Source organism: Silene latifolia, chromosome 2, assembly GCF_048544455.1.
Source record: "Silene latifolia isolate original U9 population chromosome 2, ASM4854445v1, whole genome shotgun sequence".
Classification (NCBI taxonomy): domain Eukaryota; kingdom Viridiplantae; phylum Streptophyta; class Magnoliopsida; order Caryophyllales; family Caryophyllaceae; genus Silene; species Silene latifolia.
Window position 1 is genome coordinate 99,584,612 of NC_133527.1, and position 21,313 is coordinate 99,605,924.

The following is a 21,313-nucleotide window of genomic DNA, read 5'->3' on the forward strand; positions in this document are numbered from 1 at the left end:
TCATGGTTTGATTTCACCTCTTCGGGTGAATACGTAGGCAGTCCTTTCTTTCACAAGAAGGATACAACCATTCCCACAATCAAAAAAAACATTACCCACATACAAAAAACATCCCAAAAAAGGAAGAAAGGGAAAACCATTCCCTTTCCCACCAACATACAAAAATGAGCCTTTCTCCCTTTCCACAAAGTACCACTTTCCCAAGTGCAATTGTTTAGGACGGTTCAAATCGAATTGCCTTCACCAAATGGATGGAAGAAACAAGCGTTCACAATTTGCGACATGGGCAATCCTCTTATTTAATTAATAATGGGAGGGATTACAATTTCAACAACAAATAAAGCTCGACGAGTCTACAACTTGTCAAAGCTAAGGTATCAACTAACACACCTCACATAATAAAACTAGCACAAAACACACAACAACTAGCTAGTACAACATAATAAAAACTCACAACAATAATACAACATAATAATAAAGTGGGTAATGGAGGTCTTCACTCTTCCATTCTACCCTTGCCTTTTCCTTCGGGGTACATCTTCCCCTTGCTCTTCTTGTTGGCCCGCCTAGCATGGATTTCCTCCTCGGAGCAGATCCTCAATGGATCGAAGACGGCGATGGCCTCCGGGCTAGCACAAGACCCTATATTCGACCCAAGACGAGCCAATGCACGGCCCACCATATTCTTGGGGCCGGAACTCCTCCTTTTCGGTGGTCTCATCACATCGGAAGTAACACCATCAACATACTCCTCAAAGAAGGCGCGGTTGGACTTGCCAACCGCTCGATACTTCAAATCGACAACCTCGTCCTTACGAAATTTGGATCTCTCTTCTAAGGACATAGCTTGTGACCATTTGACATAAGCGGGAGTCACCCATGTCGTGGCAACGGGGTTTGGTATCTCCCAAAGCGGCCGAGTGGCCCACCACCTTTCAAAGAACTCCACAAGCTCGGAGTTCCGGAAAACATTCTCTTGGACAAGAGTATCTTGAGCGGGCACCTTTTGTTGATGCCCCATTTGCCTCATGAGCCTTTCGTGATATATGAAGGAAACAACCTTCAAGCCCACCACCATCAAAGAGCGAGGACTAGAACCCAAAGCGGGCAACCCCGTAAAGGACCTCAAGTGCCACCACGGCACCACCCAACGGATATGAGGACCACCCTCCTCCGCCAATCTTGCGGCCCAATATGCCTCGGTGGAAGAAAAACTATCCGAGTACAACTTCTTCCTCATAGTAAGGTGACGGAAGGAGTAAGAAGAAGGATTAACCGGAGGCTCTACATAGCTTAGCCTCTCCAATAGCAACACTTGAAGGATCCTCGGGGATCCAAAAGAGGGAGCTTCTCCACAAGAGCCTTCCTTGTCCAAAGCTTGGATAATCTCCACAAGCACCAACCATGATGGATCTCTACCATGCTCCATTTGCTCAATCACATGGATAAGGGTCATGCTACCATGGCATCTCGGCCCCTCCTTCTTCAAGACATCAATAAAGAGGTACACATGGACAAGGCAAAATGCAAGAGCCCTTCTCCTAGCCACCTCCGAGACATTAACATCTAATCGGTTTGAAAAGATGTTGATAAGAGCCAATATATCTACACCATGTGGAGCAAGAAGAAAGTTGATTTTGCTTGTTGATAAGCCCAACATGGAACGGAATTTCTCCTTGTAGCACAACCGAGTCGGAGGAAGCACCGGAGCACAACCCGGCCACCCACCAATGGCTCCAACTTCTTCGGCAAGAGGACAAAGCTCACCTTTCGGGAAAACGAAAATATGGTGTTTCGAATCCTAAAACCGAGAACATGCTTCAAGAAACGAAGGTTGCACCTTAACTTGACGAAGCACCAACAATTGACCAACTCCCATGCAAGAAAGTTGATACTTTTCGGGAGGCGATAAATCCCGGCACCATTGTTGCAATGCGTTCTCAAATGCATCCATGAAATATTTTTGTGGAAGAAGAAGAGGTTTTGTAGAGATGATTTTGTGTTTCGGATGATGAAACAATGAAGTACGAACGTCCCTATTTATACAAAATGATCAGCGCATTTTTCAAAAAAAGGGGAGAGCCGGCTTCCATCGCCAGGCCGCTCGCGCCTCTTTGAGGCTTCTCCAGGATTCCCGCTGTTGACTTGTCTCTTTCAACATGTGTTTTCTCCTGACACCTCAAACCTCCCGCCAGGAAGCTCGCGCCTCTTCGGGATGATTCAGGGCATTTTGTGTTTCCTCACACTCACATTTCCTTGTTTTCGCGTTTTACGAAATCCGACACGGTTTCCATGACGCAGATTTAAACATACGGATTTTTCTTTCTTTTTTTAAGGGGGGAAGGGCTAGTCGCCCCGATCCGCGATGGATCGTTTCCATGTCAGTCGAAATTCCGGAAATTTTTCGCTTTTTTCGCAATTCAAAAATCAAGATCGAAGATTGATAACACGACATCAATTTTCCTCAAAAATTCAAGCACTCACAAATTCGAGTCTTGACCTCAAAAATCAAAAATATTGACCTCAAAAATCAAAAATCAAATATACTCGCAAAAATCCTTTTCTAAAATTCTTTCCTGGCGGTTTGAGTTTGAATTTTTCGAGTCAACTTCAATAATTTCGACGCAATTTAATTCACGACACGAGTTAATTGCTCAAATTTTCAAATCATTCCCTATGAATTCCGAACGTGACGGCTTGTCACGGAATTTCAAAATTCGTTTCAAAATTTCAATTTTAACTTCAAGTCATCTTGGTTAATTTTGGTTTTCAATCAAATGCTTCTACGTGTTTGCGTTTATGTATATATGCTATCTATTGCCTGTTTTCTACACTAACGATGCAGGAACTGGTGCAAACATCAGAAGGAGAATCGACAGCCGACAGCGCTCCTCCGAAACACAACACAAAAAAGCCAAAAATCACAAAATAAACCACAATCCAACAACACATATATACAAACCGCCTTACGCAAAATACATCGACAAACGTCTATCATAACGACACTGGCCTAAAACAAACGTCTATCATACAAACACTGGCCTAAGACAACGAACTGGGGGCTATCCACCACCTACCGAACTAAGCACTCCCTACCCTTCCAATAAGAAAAGAAAGGGAGCAACATAGGGAACAAGGGAGCAACAACGGAAGCAGAGGTGATTACCATTATGGTAATACCCCGTTCCTACTCCACGACAAAAAAGAAGACAGTGCCTTGCAGACTTTGGATGATGAGGAGGCCAAGAACCATGATGCGATGCACCACTCCGATCATCGAACCCCACTCATCGCCCACCCCCGTCTATGAGCCACAACGAAAAGGACAAGCCGGCCATATCAGCCGCCTCTCCTCCTCTACGGAAGCATCCTCCACCACCGCCTCGAATACGACAGCCTCCTCGGCCGCTACAGCCCCTCCAGGATCGACTTCCTCCTCCAAAGCCTCAATGACGGACCCCACAGGTCCCAGACGATACCCTGCGATCAAAAAATAACAGCAAACAAAAAAAGTCAGCCGGAATTTCGGCATTACGACGGCATGAAATGGATAAATACAAAAAAAACACAACCTGAAATGCAAAACAAGGGCAATCCCGCCCAAAGTCCAACCAAACAAAACAATTCACAAAAAACAAACACAAAAATGACTCGCCCCTCTTTTCAAGCAAAAGACGAGTCAAAATCACAAAAACGGCATTTCAAGACCCATAAAAGGTCCGCCTACAAACCAAAATACATTCCCGACACAATGGGGTATTTTTCTACGGTTCAAAAAGGCAATTCATACGCTAATTTGAGCCCAAACCGGTCAAAATTCAAAAACGACCGCAAAAAGGCAAACGTGATTTTATCACGCCTCAAAAAGACCTAAATTACCAATAAGGTCCATTTCAAGGCAAACTGACTCAATTCAAGCCCAAACAGGCGCTTATTTGGTCAGACGTAAGACCGTCACAAAGGGCAAAAATCCAATTTTGCCCACAAATATCCAATGAAGGTCCATAAATGGCGAATACGGGTTTTCCCCAACTACAATGCAACCTAGTGGGACCCACGACCCAAGCAAATAAACTTGGCATTGCGAAATGAGACGGTGTCTCACCTCACTCGCGTTTTTCGAGCATAGGGAGCGGGAACGGGGACCAAAATGCAAACTAAAAGCACCCCTATACTCCTAAACAGGTTTCTAACCTAATGCAAGCATCAATTGCACTCGAAATAGGCTCAATTAAAAACGCCCAATTTGATTTTTTAGGGTAAAATCCGCCCTAATTCAATCAAGCTAAAGATCAACAAATTTGAATGGATTCAAGAGGAAATACTTACCTTGAGATGACATTGTTGATGATGGCACGAGTAGAAGCTAGCAAAGGTCCTTCAAATGGCGATTTTTGCGGGTTTTTGTGTCGAAAGGAAGAAGATGAAGTGAGGTTGATATGCGGACCAACCTCGCGTCTTTTACAGAAAAATAGGGAAGCCCTTTTGGTTCGCCAGGTGGCTCGCGCCTAAACCAGGCCTCCCCTTTCCTCTTTCAGCGGATTTTGGGCTTTAGCCCAATTTCCCGTGATAAACTTCAAGTTTTCATTCGACAATATATAAGGTCGTCATTTTTATCGAAAACAAATAGTGAAAACTTAAATTCACTATTTTCGAAGGCTTTAAACGACGGCACATAAACCGTCCCTCCAATCGAATAGTGAATATTTAAATTCACTATTTTCGAAAATTTTCAAGCAAACTGCGATCAAAACCGCCAATTTCAAAAATAATGGTGAAATCAAAATTCACCATTTCCCTTCAAAATTTCAAAAAAATTAATAGCGAAAATTCAAAAACCGCTATTTCTCCAAATTGTAAGCAACGGCAATTAAAACCGTCATTTTCAAGATAATAGTTGGGCATTGAATTCCACTATTCTCATCAAATGTCAACGGCGGCACATAAACCGTCGCTTCAATTAATAGTGGAGATTCCAAATTCACTATTTCCATCAAATGTCAACGGCGGCACATAAACCGTCAATTCAATTAATAGTGAAGATTCCAAATTCACTATTTCCATCAAATGTCAACGGCGGCACAAAAACCGTCACTTTAATTAATAGTGAAGATTCCAAATTCACTATTTCCATCAAATGTCAACGGCGGCACATAAACCGTCACATCAATTAATAGTGAAGATTCCAAATTCACTATTTCTTACAAATGTCAACGGCGGCATATAAACCGTCACTTTAAAACGCAATAGCCAACTCAAATTTGCTATTTTCCTTCAAAATTAAAACAAACGGCGATCAAAACCGCCACTTCAAGTTCAAAGAAGAACGACGAATGGTGAAGATGTCAAATTCACTATTCTTTCAAATACCAGCAGGGGGCTTCCTCGCGGAACCCGCTCATTCCAAAAACAGTGATAGTGAAAATCCATACTCACTATTCCCGCAGCGGCATCACGAGTTCGCTACTTTCAAAACAAGCCCATTCGACGCGGCTACTCCCATGGTCCATTAACCGACCGTACCCATGGTTGGTGAGCCTTTGTCCGCAACCTTTCAAGGACAGATCCCAAAGATGCCTCGGGTACATTTCCTTGTCGTGGCTAGCGAGCCTTTCTCTGCAACCGTTCAAGAACAGATCCCGAAGATGCCTCGGGTACATTTCCTTACAATGGCTGGCGAGCCTTTATCCGCAACCTTTCAAGGACACATCCCGAAGATGCCTCGTGTACATTTCCTTATCATGGCTGGCGAGCCTTTATCCGCAACCTTCCAAGGACACATCCTGAAGATGCCTCGGGTACATTTCCTTGTCGTGGCTGGCGAGCCTTTGTCCGCAATCCTCCAAGGACAGATCCCGAAGATGCCTCGGGTACATTTCCTTACCTCAGCTGGCGAGCCTTTGTCCACAAACGTGCGAAGACATATCCGAAGATGATTCGGGTACATTTCCTTATAATGGCTGGCGAGCCTTTATCCGCAATCCTTCAAGGACAGATCCCGAAGATGCCTCGGGTACATTTCCTTGTCTCAGCTGGCGAGCCTTTGTCCGCAACCTTCCAAGGACACATCCCGAAGATGCCTCGGGTACATTTTCTTATCATGGGCTGGCGAGCCTTTGTCCGCAAGCATTCAAGGACACATCCCGAAGATGCCTCGGATACATTTCCTTACCATTGGCTGGCGAGCCTTTGTCCGCAACCTTCCAAGGGCAGATCCCGAAGATGCCTCGGGTACATTTCCTTGTCGTGGCTGGCGAGCCTTTGTCCGCAATCCTCCAAGGACAGATCCCGAAGATACCTCGGGTACATTTCCTTACCATCAGCTGGTGAGCCTTTGTCCGCCAACGTGCGAAGACATATCCGAAGATGCCTCAAGTATGACTCCTTCTTATGGCTGACGTGCCTTTATACGTAGTCTAACGAACTTTAAACGACCCGCACGGACAGTCGACAGACTCTAAACAGTTCCTGACGATAGGTCTTTGGCTCGTACCCTCGAGTCACCTTGGCGTCGCCCTTCCCGACGGCAGGTCCTTGGCCCGAATCCTTTCGAGCCGCCTCGACGTCGCTTGGGTCTCCAGGTTGTAATCTTCGATTGACCTGGGGGCTCTACTTTGACTTTCGCCCTGTCCAAGCCTCAGTCAAAGTGGGGGCTCAGAGATACCCGATCTGCTGAGACTCCAACAAACACCTGATGATTATCGGACTACATCATGTTTTGGAATCGCGGCGTTTGATCGACAGTTTGTGTACAACTTTACGTCGGAAAACTTAAAACAATTTCGAAAATAAAACATTTCAAAACATTTCAAAAATACCTGGAGTGTTTAATGCACGATGACGGGGTCGCAAAGAAAATAACTAGAGTCAAAACCGACACCGGACCAAAAACCGACTCAAAAATTCAAATCCCGACTCCAACAACGAGTCAAACCAAGTCAACCACAAACATTTCAAACCTTCTACCTTAAGTTTTCCCGGATTCATGTTGGTCAAGTACCAAACATGTGACTACAAAACCTAGGATAGAACAAATCATGATTGCGTTTGTTGTGAAAGTGACAACACAACTCGAAGACCCGCGACGTGGCTCGCGCCTCTTTGAGCAGCCCAAGTGGCCACGTCGCTCAAAACTAACACAACCACTCATTCTCCTATAAATACCCCTCAAATGACACCCATTTGAGACTTACGCGAGTGTCCGCCCCCTTTTTTGTCCCTTAAAATTCTCGACTCGACTTCTTAAGTCACAATCCGACGTGTATTTACGACCTACCGATCGTAAACACGAGCCTTACACATTGTTTGGTACCGTCATCGTGCATTAAACCACTTGACCGACCATTTCGACCACTACACCATCACTAAAGCTTAAAACACTCTTTTTACTTACCAAAACGGTTTGAAACCGAGTTTTTTCCGATCAAAAGAGTTATTACACTTACGTCGGTCACTCGCCATAACCAAACATGTAAGTATGAGGGTGTAAAAATCCTCTTTTATTATGTTTTCATTCGTTTCATGACTATAACATGCTAAAACATGCATAACATGAACCAAAACATGGAATAAACGAGCCAAAACTGATTTTTGGTCTGAGGCAGAAGCCCCTTAGGTCGCCAACTAGCCCGCGCCTAAATGAGGTATTCAGACCAGAGATCAACCGTGTTTGTTCTCGTTATTTCCCTTGATCCATTTTTCATATCTGTAATCGGTTTTCACCATTTCAAGTATTTTCGAACCATTGTTATTTTATTTCACATGTTTTAACCATAAAGCATTTTTCGCCCTTGGTTCCTCATACCATGACGGTTAAATCCGTGTTTCGGTGATAATATTTGGTTAATGACATTTAAAAGGTATTTTAAAGCCTTTTATTTCATTTCTTTACATTTTCAAACAAACATATTAGTCACCAACACAAAGTCATCCTTGGTTCTACATAACATACCGGATTTTAACCCGGGTACGATGACGAGTATCGACTAATAACATTCAAATGGACTTAAAACAATTAGTCCATAATCATTTTGAAAACTATTCATGTCAAGTTTGTCAAATCGAACCCGACACCGAATATTATCAAAATAATGATGATTATTCGAGTCTAGTTCTTCAAATCAACAAATGCGGTCTAAACGACTCCTTCAAATCAAACCGGGTTCAAATACCCATTTTCAACACGTTTTATAACATTTTCTCAAAGGTCAGAACACGGTACATAAACCGTGGGCTAACCTGCGCCTAAACAGGGTCTTCATTTCTCATTTTCAAAACCAGAGGGAGGCCCCTTACACCCCCGGCTGGCTCGCGCCTCATATAGCCGTCTGGTACAGGGTCTGTTCCCTTATAGCATTAGTCTAGGACAATCCCGATTCCGGTTAACCCGGATATAGGGCGGATCAGATGACTATTTGATTATCCAAAACCATATTTGCAAAATGCCTTACTAAGACAAATGGATCATGTTATGCACCCTAAACCTAATACGGTAAATGGATGTTTAATTTCCGTCTTGCATGCAAATCAACCATTAATCTAACTCGACATCTTATACTTGATACTTGGATTAAATAAACCAACTTAGAAAGCTATCACATGTTAGGTTTAAATTATTGGATGCGCATTGATGCATTTAAACCATTTTATTAACTTTTGCATTCAACCAACCAAGATCGATCAGTAGAGGCCGCTAAACGCGGGCGGGATTGGGTGTCTGATTAAAGGGCTTCCCAATATGTACCTTCACCTCTTACTCAGAAACTTTGGATAGTGGACGACCTTATCCAGGGCGTACGAGAGTCATTCTAGAGATAGGATGCTAAAGAGGGACGATTTCCTTATCTTTAGTACCTATGTCAAATGCTGCTTTGTGCTTCGATTTGACCGAGGTATAAAGTGGAATTCGAACGGGTTTCGGGCATCCCACAAATGCTTAGTGGCGACTCCGAACATCTCTAATCGTTTTGAGACCCTTGCCGAGACGAAACTGACCGATCTAAAACGATCCGGTCGAAAGCATTTTTACGCTGCCGAGCGTGGCTTTCAAAAAGACCGTTATACGTCCACAAATTGGCCTGGCGTCTAGGTGACTATGTCCACAAAGTGCGGAGAGTGTCGAGGGATGTTAGTACTGATACAAAATCTCCAATTTCGTACTCGTCTCCGGAGGTATATCCATTGATTCTGGATGTATTCACTATTCCTTTTCAAGATTCACTTTGAAATATTTTCTTTGTACCTTCATAGTACAAAAGATGTACCTTCATAGTACTAAAGATGTACCTTCATATTGTCCCTTGTCCAGGAGTTTGCAGATGACTACACTGCTTCAGCAAAGAGAGTCATGGAAGATATCGTTGTGTTAGATGAGAAATACACGGTTGGTTTGCAATGTTTCCCAGGTGAAGAGTGTGTCAAACAGGCCCATTCAGCAACTGAATTTGTATATTTGACATATGGTGGTGGTACCGAAGATGTGTCGTGTGCACCGCCGTGGGAATCCAAAGACACCTGGATGAGGATGAACAGTTTATTCTTTGTAGCAAATGCAACCGAGAAAGCGTACAAATTGAAACTTGCTCGTGCTAAACACAGAGAACAATGTGCTAAGTGGAGAAATTCATCCGTACCTGTCACTGGTGAATTTTCGTTCGATTTAGGGTTGGAGAAAGACTTTACTGAGAGTGAGGCAAGGTTAGCCGCAGCTAAAGGGGTTAAACGGGATCACCCTGTCACTGGTGAATCTTCTTCACCTACCAAAAGGGTTCATTTCATGGCAAGTCCTTCTTATATACCTCTATCCAAAGAACAAGCAAGCAACATCATCTCGTTTTGATCCGCTGTTTTTCGCAATCCAAGATAATACCAATGTGTTAACACCTCTTATCATGTGCACCTTCAAGTGGTGAATATGTTTTTCAAACCGGGGCACTAACGGTCGTCGTTCCAGGTAATCTAAAATGTGTACTTGCTAAATTACCATTTTGTGAATGTCATTTTCACTGTTTCACACCAGACAAGTAATTTGATATATTTGTTGCTCTAGTGAGCACTTATATTCGTACAAGACTTATTTTGCAACGCGAATGCATTTGTGGTCATTAAAGCGGTCTGAACATGTTTCGAGTGTTGTAATTGATTGCTGGTCATCATATTTGAATTGTAAAGAGGAAGAAAATAATCTTGGTACTCCGAAGCGGTTCTTTTTTACCACGCTTGTGCATGTAAGTACATTTACATACACTCTTAAATGTTGTGTGTAATATGTATTTTGAAATATTGTACTTCCCTCTTTCGTTACTTTCCCATGCAGTCTGTATTAGCAAAACCCAGCCCAGGTTTAAGTGATGAAGATATTTATGAATTATTCGAGGCTCGTGTAAAAATGGAGTTGCAGCTTTTCCCGGGAATAGACATAACTTCAATCGCACTCGTAAGTTGTTATTGTTTGCTTGAAATACTTTGCAATTTTCTTTGCCATTGTTGTATTGCATTTTTAAAAAATTGAGTCATACTATTATCCCATAAGTCCTTTCTTTTTTTTGTTTAATTCCAACTACTAACTCATTTGAACCTCAACTTGTATATACCCATTTTATATTAAAAAAGTTCAGATTAGGCCAAATTAGGATAAATGGCCATTTAACACAATGTTAATGCTATAATTTCTCAATGTACTTTCTAAACGTACTAAATGTACTTTTTAAACATTTACAATGTTAATGTTGTAATTTCTCAATGTGGGGAATATCTAATATGCATGAGCAGTTGCAACTATATGCACACGTCGAGAACATAGACCATGAGTCATACTATCATTCCATTCTGCATTCTGTTTTTGTTTTATTTCAACTGCTTGAGTCAAAGGGAATTTTCTTTGCGTTTGTATTAAATGAGGTCACTTTATATTGCAATGTACCGTTCTCATTTTTTACATGTGCCTCACGATTAGTTAAAATGTACCCTTCCAAGAGTTTGACTGTACTTATGGTTGTACGTCATTTATTTTGTAAGTTCAGTTTTTTTTCCCAATTGTACACGAGAAACACTTCTTCTTATACGTGGTTGACCTGGTGAGGAAGCATTTCGTCATTCTTGACAACTCACTCTCAGATGAATACGCCATCAAGAAATAGGGTGTATCTCCACTGTTAATAGTATGTTTGAATTTGACACATTCTTCTTGTTCTATTGAATTGGGACTATTAGTCGCGCTTAACACTGGTTTAAAATGTTTTGTCATAAATTTATGCTATTGGAAGGCTTTTGGGTAAGAACCCAAAAACTTCTGACTCTAGCAACGTTGTGTTGGCTATGGATCCCATTGTTGCAAAGCTTAGTTGGAGAAATAACTACAATGTTGATGACTGTGGTATATACACAATGAGACACATGGAAACATTTATGGGATTAATCTCTTGGAAATGTGGCCTGAAGAAAAATGATGTGAGTGTTGGTTCTTATTTTAAAGAAATTCATGTTCATTGTGTTTTGCCTATCTCGTTAATTATTGGCTTCTAGTTTGCAACGGAGCGTGCTTAAAGTGTTACGATACAAATATCTATGCACATTACTAATGTTCGACCACAACGGTTGCCGTGAAACTGTCGCTGATCATGTGAAGAAGGGTCATTTCTCTAAAGCTAGTGATTACATTTAATGTTCAAATATTATCTACGCAGTATGTTAGAATTTGTCTGATGACACCCCTATTCATGTAGTATGATGTTTTAAATTCTAGTGTACGTTAGTATGTGTAATGATTTGCAATTGCATAAGCAAAATGTTCAATTTGTGAACCAATGTTTAGTTGCACTTAATTAAAGTACTTCTTTGTCTATTTTTAGCTTGCTATTTACTAGAACGTTATTATCTCCTTGAATAGCGACTTATGATGTACTGAATTAGCAAAATAATATAATGTACATTTCAGGTCTGCTTTTAAATCTCTTTTGTAAAACGGTACATGCACATTATGAACATACATAATGGACATTTGAATTAAATTTAAAGCACATTTATTTATATTATACATTGAAAACAGGAAAATAGGTCTAAAATCACGTCAAAAATCCCTTCCCAAAAAAAAGGGTTCACTCGCCCCTTGTTGGGTGTCTTTTGTTTTTACGGCTATACAAACCACACATAAGGGAAAGGCTTTAGAGTTGGATTAGGCGGATTCGCGGTAGCGGTCTTCCTAATCCAACCCTAAACCCTTTCCCGTCCCGTTTTAGGATACCCGACCCCCTAGTTTTAATCCCGTCCCCAAAAAGGGTTCAGTCGCCCCCTCTAGGGTGTCTTTTGGTCTTGCGGCCGTTCATAATCCAACCATAAACCCTTTCCCATGCCGTTTTAGGATACTTGGCCCGCTAGTTTTAATCTCGTCCCCAAAAAGCGTTCACTCGCCCCCTCTAGGGTGTCTTTCGATCTTGTGGCCGTTCGTAATCCAACAACTTGAGCTAATTTGTACATTATGAATGTCGAAAAAGTACATTTAGAACTTTTAGAAAATACATTGACAAATTATAACATTACCATTGTGTTAAATGGCCATATATCCTAATTTGACCTAATCTGAAGTTTTTAAGTATAAAATAGGTATATAAAAGTAGAGGTTCAAACGGTTCTAGCAGTTGGAATAAACAAAAAAAGAAAAAAAAAGAATGGACTTATGGCATTATAGTATGACCCAATTTTTTAAAAAAATACCGCCACTTTAAACTTCTTCTCTTTAACATCTTACTACTTTTTGATAAACCTGTCAATTAAATTGTAGCGGCACGTTTTCTCATTCTCAAATCGTTCACTTACTCTTTATCGCTCTCTATCGGAATGAAGGTTATACTCTTTGCCTTTAATTATTTGCTAAAAACAACTGTGTTTACTTTTCATCTTCTTTGAATTTTACATAGTTTCCTTAGCTATTAATGTTCGAAGATGTTCATTATAAATCAGTCCTAATATTATTTCTCAGGTGCATCAATATGTCGGAATTTATACGCATTGTTTCCTAATGATTTTGATGTACTTTGCTATGGCTTAATATTTTTAAATGTTTAGGATGTATTTTCTTCATGTACTTTTTTAATGTTTAGCATTTACTTTCTGGATACGTGTCCTTCATATCAATATGTCGGAATTTATACGCATTGTTTGCTAATGATTTTGATGTAGTTTGTTAATGTTTAGCATTTACTTTCTGGATATCTGTGCTTCATATCAATATGTCGGAATTTGTACGCATTATTTCCTAATAATTTTGATGTTCTTTGCTATGGCTTAATATTTAGGATGTATTTTCTTCATGTACTTTCTTAATGTTTAGCATGTCCTTTCTGGATATCTGTATTTTTAATGGCTTTATGTTTCTGTCTTATATGTTTTTTTTTTTTAAAAAAACATTTAAAACTGAAGAACACAGATGTCACTATGGTTGTGCAAATCAGTCCTTATTCACTTACTGTTTGTCAACCTCCATCGAGATTCACCAAAGACTCTTCTTCTGCTGTGATAATTGAAGTTTCTGACAGTCCTACAATAAGAGTAGTACATCATCCTAGCATTTGTCATACTTTACATATAGTTGACAAAAATTATTCTTCTGTTGCGATAATTGAAGTTCCCGACAGCCCTACAATAGAAGAGATTGTTAATCCTCCTACAGTTCGCCGCACTTCGTGTAGCATCTTAAAAAACTCCTTTTATCCTTTGTTGATTGATGTTCCTGACAGCCCTATTGAAGATGGGATTGTTGATCCATCTTGTAACTGGCCACACATTAAACAGATTGTGAGGGACAAACATGACATTGTTCGGGCCACCTTAGGAACAAGCTATGCAGAAGTGCCACCGATAGAAATTCTTGCTCATTTAACTGAAACACCAATTCAAACGTCATATCAAACAGACCAGGTTTTCAACAAACAACCCACTTCTTCTAGCAAACACATAGCGGCTCTTCGTAAAGGGAGAAAATTGATTGCTGAGAGGAATAAGGATGCGCCTACAAACGCTGCTGTGTCATTCAGTTTAGGTGTCTTCCCGGAAGATGAGGACTCTTCTGTTTATGCAGCACCAGAGCGGGGTAAAAAAAGAAAGAAACTTTCTGCTGATTGTCCACCTTTATATCCGAAAACAGGGACTCAATATCATTTTAGTAGGAGTCCTTCCTGTGAACCTCTCCTTGATACTATTGACGACACGAATCCCTTCATACCTTTGACATCAATGCAATATCAGATTTCAAATTATGTGTTCACTGGCCAGGGCTCTGTGGATAACAGTTGGTAATTACATACAGAAGATTTAATAATTTATATTCATTTACATAGTTCATCTTTACATATTTGCTGCTAATCATAATACTATTACTGTTTTTTGTGCAGTAATACGTTATTTGAGTTCAAAAATAATGTCTTGGTTGGGATCAACTGTTGTCATTAAAACTGTATCACTATATCTCAAGCTTTGTCATATATTCTTAGTCGGCATATCTAAACTACAAATAAAAGGATGGGAATCCAACCAATCCCACACGATTCTTTTTTAGTACACTTACATATGTAAGTTTGGTCATTTTTTTCATGTATTTCAGTTTACTATTTCCAACATTTTCACATTACTAAAATTTTATCTTCGTTGTGCAGTTGTTATTAATGAAGAACACAGGTGCTTCTATTAATGATCATCGTTACAAACCCTTCAAGCGTCGCATCGAAGTAGAATTAAATGAGTTTGAGTGGATTGATCTACCATCCATTGAACTAGTCAGTCCCTCACTTAATTTAGTAATTGAAATTAAATTCAGTATTACTGTAGTAGTCTATTTGAATAGAAGTCAGTGAATGTACTGTCAAAGTTTTCAAAATGTGCTATTACTTAACATGAAATTAACCTTTACCTGTCAGTGACCTTACAATTGTTTCTTTCCCTGATGCTAGTTCTTCTTCCCTATTGCACTTGAGAATCATTTTTTGTTGTACGTTTTCGACCTGCCAAGGAAATGTCTCATGATTCTTGACAATCGCATTAGAAGGGGGAGTGTCTTAGAAGAGTATTGTAATACCCGCCCTTTTAGAGGCCCTTTGACCAGCGTTGACTGACCTTGGGAGCGGGAATAGCCTTGGAAGTGAGTGCCAAAATCATCTTAGGTTGCGTGTTAAGAGTGTTACTCGACAGAGTAGAGTCTACTCGATCGAGTAGCTAGGTTACTCGATCGAGTAGGGGGCCACTCGATCGAGTATGTTGGGTACTCGATCGAGTACCGGGTTTTCAGCGAGGGTTTTATATCGTGTTTTGTTAAATCCGCATATCACTTCCGCCACTTTCCTCCTATCCTTCAGTCGCCTCTTTCCCTTCCCTTCACCTCAAAACCTCCATGGAAGCCTTTTGAAGATCCTTGTGCCTTAGGAAAGCGTCTCTTGAGTCGGGTAGCGGTCTTTTGCTGAGTTTCTCCCTGTAGGTATGTCATAATCATCATCCGTGTCCTTGTTCTTCATAGTTAGGGTTTGCTTGTTAGTAATATAGAATTGTATTGTCGGCATGGATTGGTTGCAGTTGCTTAAAGATAGGTTCGCCTACTCAGTTTCTGTAGATGGTCTAGCGTGTCAGTTGTTGTGAGTGTTTTGTGTTTGCTTAGTGTCGTAATTGTATGGTGACGATTGTGATGGTGATTGTGGTTGTTGTCTCTGGTTCTCGAGATGCGTCTCGACTGAGTGGGGTCACTTGCGGGAGTGACTTCACGCCCTAGTTTCGCCCTCCGTGGAACCCGCCACGGGAGGGGATGTGCACATTAATGGACAGGGTTGTCGCTCATTATGAGGAGCGGGGATTTAGTGGGAACGGCTGCGGTCCCCCACTGGCAGGACTGGTCCAGTGGACAGTCAGTGACAGAGTTGGTTGAATTACCGTGATTGTGTTGAGATTGGTAGCATTGTATTGTGTTGATAATTGTAGTTGCCGTTGTCGTATCTTATCTCAGTACTGACCTTGTGTGGTTGTTTGTTTGTTATGTGTCTGCCGTGATCCCTTATGGTGAGCAGTCGGTCTTAGCAGGTGTTGATGTTGTTGATAGCTGGAGTCCGGGCAGGGCTGAGTCTTCACGAGATTCGATGGTCGTAGCTAGTGGTCTTTGATTTGTATCTTTCATATCATTTGTTGGTTTAAACCGCTTGTAAAACATTGTAATAGTTCTTTTATCGACGTTTGATTATTACTATCCTCGGGCAACCAAGTTGGTAACGCCCTTATATACTAAGGAAAGGCCTAGTTAAGGCTCCTCTGAATATGGGGGTGTTACAAAGTGGTATCAGAGCGACGATTTTGGAACTTGTAACAAAAAAAAAATAATAATGAACGTAGGGAGTCTAATAAAATGAACCTGGTGTATGTGTAATGGGGGCCCCAGCTGATGCTAGGTTTTGGGTGAGTAGGCACCCTCATTTCAAAATTTGGCCCCATGATACTTAAGCCAGTCACATGGTATGGGAATGTGGAGTCCGAGTGTCTATGCGTGATATGAATGTTAATTGTGCCGGAGCTACTTCCGGTTAAGTCTTTGTTAGAGTTAATAGGGGTGTGATAGTGGTAATTGGGCCGTGTATGGTAAATGTTGACGAGATTATTGAAGTTCTTTGAATGATTAGTGAGCTTATATGATGGTTATGAGATATGTGACGAAAGTTTACGTGATAGAGATGCGTGAAAATGTGGAATTGGGTGTCGTGACATGAAGAGTGAACATGTAGGTGTTTGCTATAAGTTAATGATGACGGAAGTCATATACGAGTTTATAAATCCTACCGTAATTACTATGATGATAGTTATAGAAATATTGAGTAATAATCCGAATCATAGCATATGGTAATGTGTATATGCTTTGTTAATTAGTTGAAACTTTTCCGCTACGTGACAATTGATTTGAGTAAAATGAACTGCTTATAATTGCATTAGAGAACATGGATAGATTGATTTGTTATGAAGAGTATATAATTATGTGTTATATGAAAGAATAAATTAATGTTAGTTACATGTTTCATGTTATGGTGGAAGCGAGTGTGACAGCAACACGTTAAGACAAGTTTTGAGTATGATAGGATGACGTGACTAAGCTTGAGAGTGACTCGGTAGCAGGTAAACCGAGTTGGGTAGTTGTGTAGCGTAAGGTGGCATACACCTTGTTAGTAAGGCGATACATTGTGCGTGAGTAATGATTGTAAAACGTGATCGAATGTGATAATTGGTGCCGAATTCCGAACTTAGTTTGGAATCGACACGCGGTGTTGTTTTGCAGGTATCTTTGATTTACTTCGTACTTTTGACCGAGTACTTAACTATACTTGACGGAGTGCGGGTGTTTACTAGACCGAGTATACCTCACTCGATCTAGTTAGGAAGCTATGATGTCGGGATGTGGGAAAAATTCCTGCAGACACTCGACGATTTAGCTCCTACTCGATCGAGTAGGGTGGTAATCGATCGAGTACCCCAGGCACTCGATCGAGTAGGTTACTGTACAGCGAATCCTACGGGTTTTCTAAAACCCCTAATCTTTCTATTTCTTATTCTTCTTCCCCTATATTTCGAAACACCTAAACCTAAGCTACTCTCAAATCCTTATTTCCTCTCAAATCTTCTCATACTCTTGGGTTAGTGGTGATTCTTGGGTTAATTTCTTTGCTTAATTTCATTTCTTTACTTTGCTACTCAATCAAGGTATGCTATTCTCCCTAATGTACATGGTTTATTGATTTGAATGTGCTAGAGAAGTGAAACAATCTGAAATTTTCGATTATTGTGATCAATTGGGTGCTTTTAATTGTTGAAATATGATTCACATGCCCTCTTTCCATGTTTGTTGGTGATTAATTGTTGTAAATTAGATTAGAAATTGCAAGGATTAAACCCGAAATTTCTAGGGTTTGCAAATTTGAAATCGATATTTGGTTGTTTTACAATGGCTAGATGGTAGAATTGAGCCTTATGTGTTGTTTATATCATGTTGAAGGATGGATTTTGATGATTTTACCCTTAAAAAGTTGCCTTAAAACTCCGTCTTGAAAATGCCTCAAATGGAAATTCGTGATTTATAATTGGAATTTGGTGTTGTGAATGACATTATAAGTATAAGTTGAACTTCAATATGATAATAGTAACGATAATTGATGAAAATATGCCAAAATTATCATAGCTGTAAAGACCGTCTGAAAATTCTAATTGAGTTGTTGTTCATGATGTTGAAGGGTGATAATGATATGTTCTAAGTTATTCTTTTCCATGAACTAGTAAGAATGCCTCACATGGGATTAAGAAGTGTGTTTGGAACAATCTTTAGAATCATGCTAGGATATTCGAATTTGTTAAGCATATGTAATCACCATGATAAATTTCTTCCACGACTATGGCCTATGAGTAGTAGTAAACTGAGCTTGTATGTCAAATTTTCGAAACTGTTGGTGAATGTGTGTACATAGCTTAATATTCAATGTTAATGGTATGACTTATGTGCTTCACATGTTAAAATTTGTGGGTGAATTGGTGTGCCTAACTGAGTGAGTTAAGTTCAAGTTACATGAAGAATATGCTTTACGTGTTTGTGCAAGTTGCTTAAGTCATATGCTGAAACAGATGCCGAGACTGAACCTAGGAACCCGCCAAAGTAAACGGGGGAGGGGTAATCCACCTGAGATGGGGGAAGGGAGTGGACCTGTGGTACTCGCAGTTCCAGAGTACCCTTCAGTGGTTTTTGTCGATTTCAAGCAGAGGGAGCGTTTTGTAGACTTAAAAAAACGCAAGATGAGACCTACGAGGTGCATAGACACTACTTTGTTAGAGGAATTGGAGATAGAGACGGATGTCCGTCACATATTTGAGACTTTGGGTCTTCTTGGGTTGTATAGGCTGAGGAAACACTCCTATCCTTTTCTCACCCTGGAGTTTATGAGCTCCTTTATCTATGACCCCGCTGGCCAGACCGTTGAGTTTCGGTTGATGAACACTAGTTTCTTGCTTTCTATGGACCAGTTTGCTTCTCACCTTGGGTTGGCCAAACCTCCTAAGGATTCCATCACCGATATCCCTGCTGAGTGCGGTGTATGCCGCCTAATGCCTTGCTTGACCGGGAAACCAGCTCCTACCTCGAGTAACATGCTGATTAATGACGTTCAGCATGTCACATTGAGGATCTTTCTCCGTTCTCTCTCGAACCTTCTTTATGACAGAAAGGATATAAGTAAGCTAAACAACCATGAGGTGTTACTTCTGATGTCCTACTTGAACCCGGAGCGGACCAGGAAAGTGGTCTTTAATGCTCCTTCCATGGTTTGTGCCGCCCTTACCTTGATGGCTACTGCCTCTTCCCGGTACTTGAGTTGTGGCGCCATCGCCACTCGGTTAGCTGAAAAGCTAACCTCTTTCGAGGCTTCTTCGGAGTACGTGCCTCTAGTTACCCCAGTTCCCACCATGGACCGTGCCTACTATCTCGACCTGAAATGGTTGAGGACTTTGGCTGACGGTAGCCTAGCATGGAGGGTGTGGGGCATGAGTTGGATGAAGATTCCAGCTCCTGAGCACCTCCCACCCACGGAGCCCTTGGAGCCGACGGTAGTGACGGTGGACTCCGATGATGAGGAGGAGGAGGAGGAGGATGATGACAGACCCCGCCACCTGCAGACCTACCTCATCGACGACACCATTCTCGAGGTGATGCTGGAGCCGATAAAGGGCGAGAATGCGTCGGTCGTGGCGGTGGAGAGACCTAGGTTGGGGAGAGGACCCCGTCGAGTGAGGGAGAGGACCTCAGAGACTAGGCCACGGCCGGAGGCACCACAGCAGCAGCAGCCTTTTCCGTGCTACCCTTATCTCGACACCCCGGAGACGCGATCCAGCTACTTGGCGGAGAGAGTGTCATCTACCTTGACACTCCGGAACATGCACGAGATGGCGTACGCTCAGGGGATAGGGACCGAGGGACCGCACCCGGTGTGGTGGAGTGGAGTTGGGGACTACTCAGGGGTTTTCCATTCCTACGGGTTGGATCAGTCGGCGTGGGGGACACCTCAGTCCTTTGCCTACGGTGGCTTGGCTCCATGGTACGTAGGCCCAGGAGCAGGAGTGGACGCGGGGATTGGGTCATCGGGAGCAGGTACTTCTGGCGGTGGTGGTGATGATGAGGTGATGTTTGAGCAGCAGGAGCAGCAGCAGCAGGAGTGATACTCCTTGTACTTATCTTTGTTGATGGTAGTTGGTTTTAGGTGTTGGTATTGTTGTTAGACTTTAGTAGTTGCTTTCATTGAGACTTAGTTGGACTTGTATGGTTGGCCATAAGGCCGGATTTGATATTCTGACTTGTTGCAGGACGTTAGAAGTCGGGGAGTCGTCCCGACTCAAATTTATATGACAAATATGGGTATCTATGTTGGCTTATGACAGGTTGTATAGGGGAACTTGGCATGTAGGTACTCGATAGAGTACCCCGTACTCTATCGAGTAGCTACAGGAAGACGGGATAAAAAGCTTTCTGATCTGTAGGCTACTCGATCGAGTAGCCAAGACACTCGATCGAGTAGCATGGCACTCGATCGAGTACCGCTACTTACTCGATCGAGTAGCACTGTACAGGAGATTTTCGAAAATTAAAAATGTTCAATTGTTTTATAATTGCAAGTTTGATGTTTAATGTGGCTATTAGTGCGTAGTAACACCTTTGAACCGTTAATTTCATATATTGGAAGTCGTGTTTGAAGTTTTATGAGCGTATTTCTCACAGTTAGTGAAGCGGTAATAGTTTCTTGTTACTTTAATGTTGCATACGCCCTGTTATGATCTGTTTGTCGGAGTTGTAACCTCTCATACACTTGTGCATGCCATATTAACATATATTGTCGACGGTGACTAGATATTCCGGAGATTTGTGTATGATTTCTAATTTAACGAGTATATAGTTAGTGAGTAATGTCCATAACAAATAATATGGTTTTATTTAATGTCACGATGCAAATAATAGGTAACATGTGTTGTAATTTTTGTGGTGAACTTCGGGGACGAAGTTCCTTTTTAGAAGGGAAGAGTAATGTCGCGAAAATTATCGCGAAATAAAAGGCTGATTTCGAAATTAGGTTTTGTTTGCCTATAATGTTTTGTTGTTTACTTGTAGGAAGCGTAATTGATTACCTTAGTTGTTGAGTAATTCATGCGTGGGAGTTTGAAAATGATAGTATGTGTGTAAAGAGTTAGTTGCGGTACAATGTGTTGTAATAGAATTGCGATGATGGTGTAGTTGTGCGGCGTGAAGCTGTTATGAGATATGTTCGGG

The 21,313-nt window shown here is 41.4% G+C and overlaps 1 pseudogene; it reads left to right on the top strand.

The window, feature by feature from the left end:
• The window catches only part of LOC141641132 (uncharacterized), a 225,159-nt pseudogene that overhangs the window by 11,736 nt on the left and 192,110 nt on the right, over positions 1–21,313 (top strand).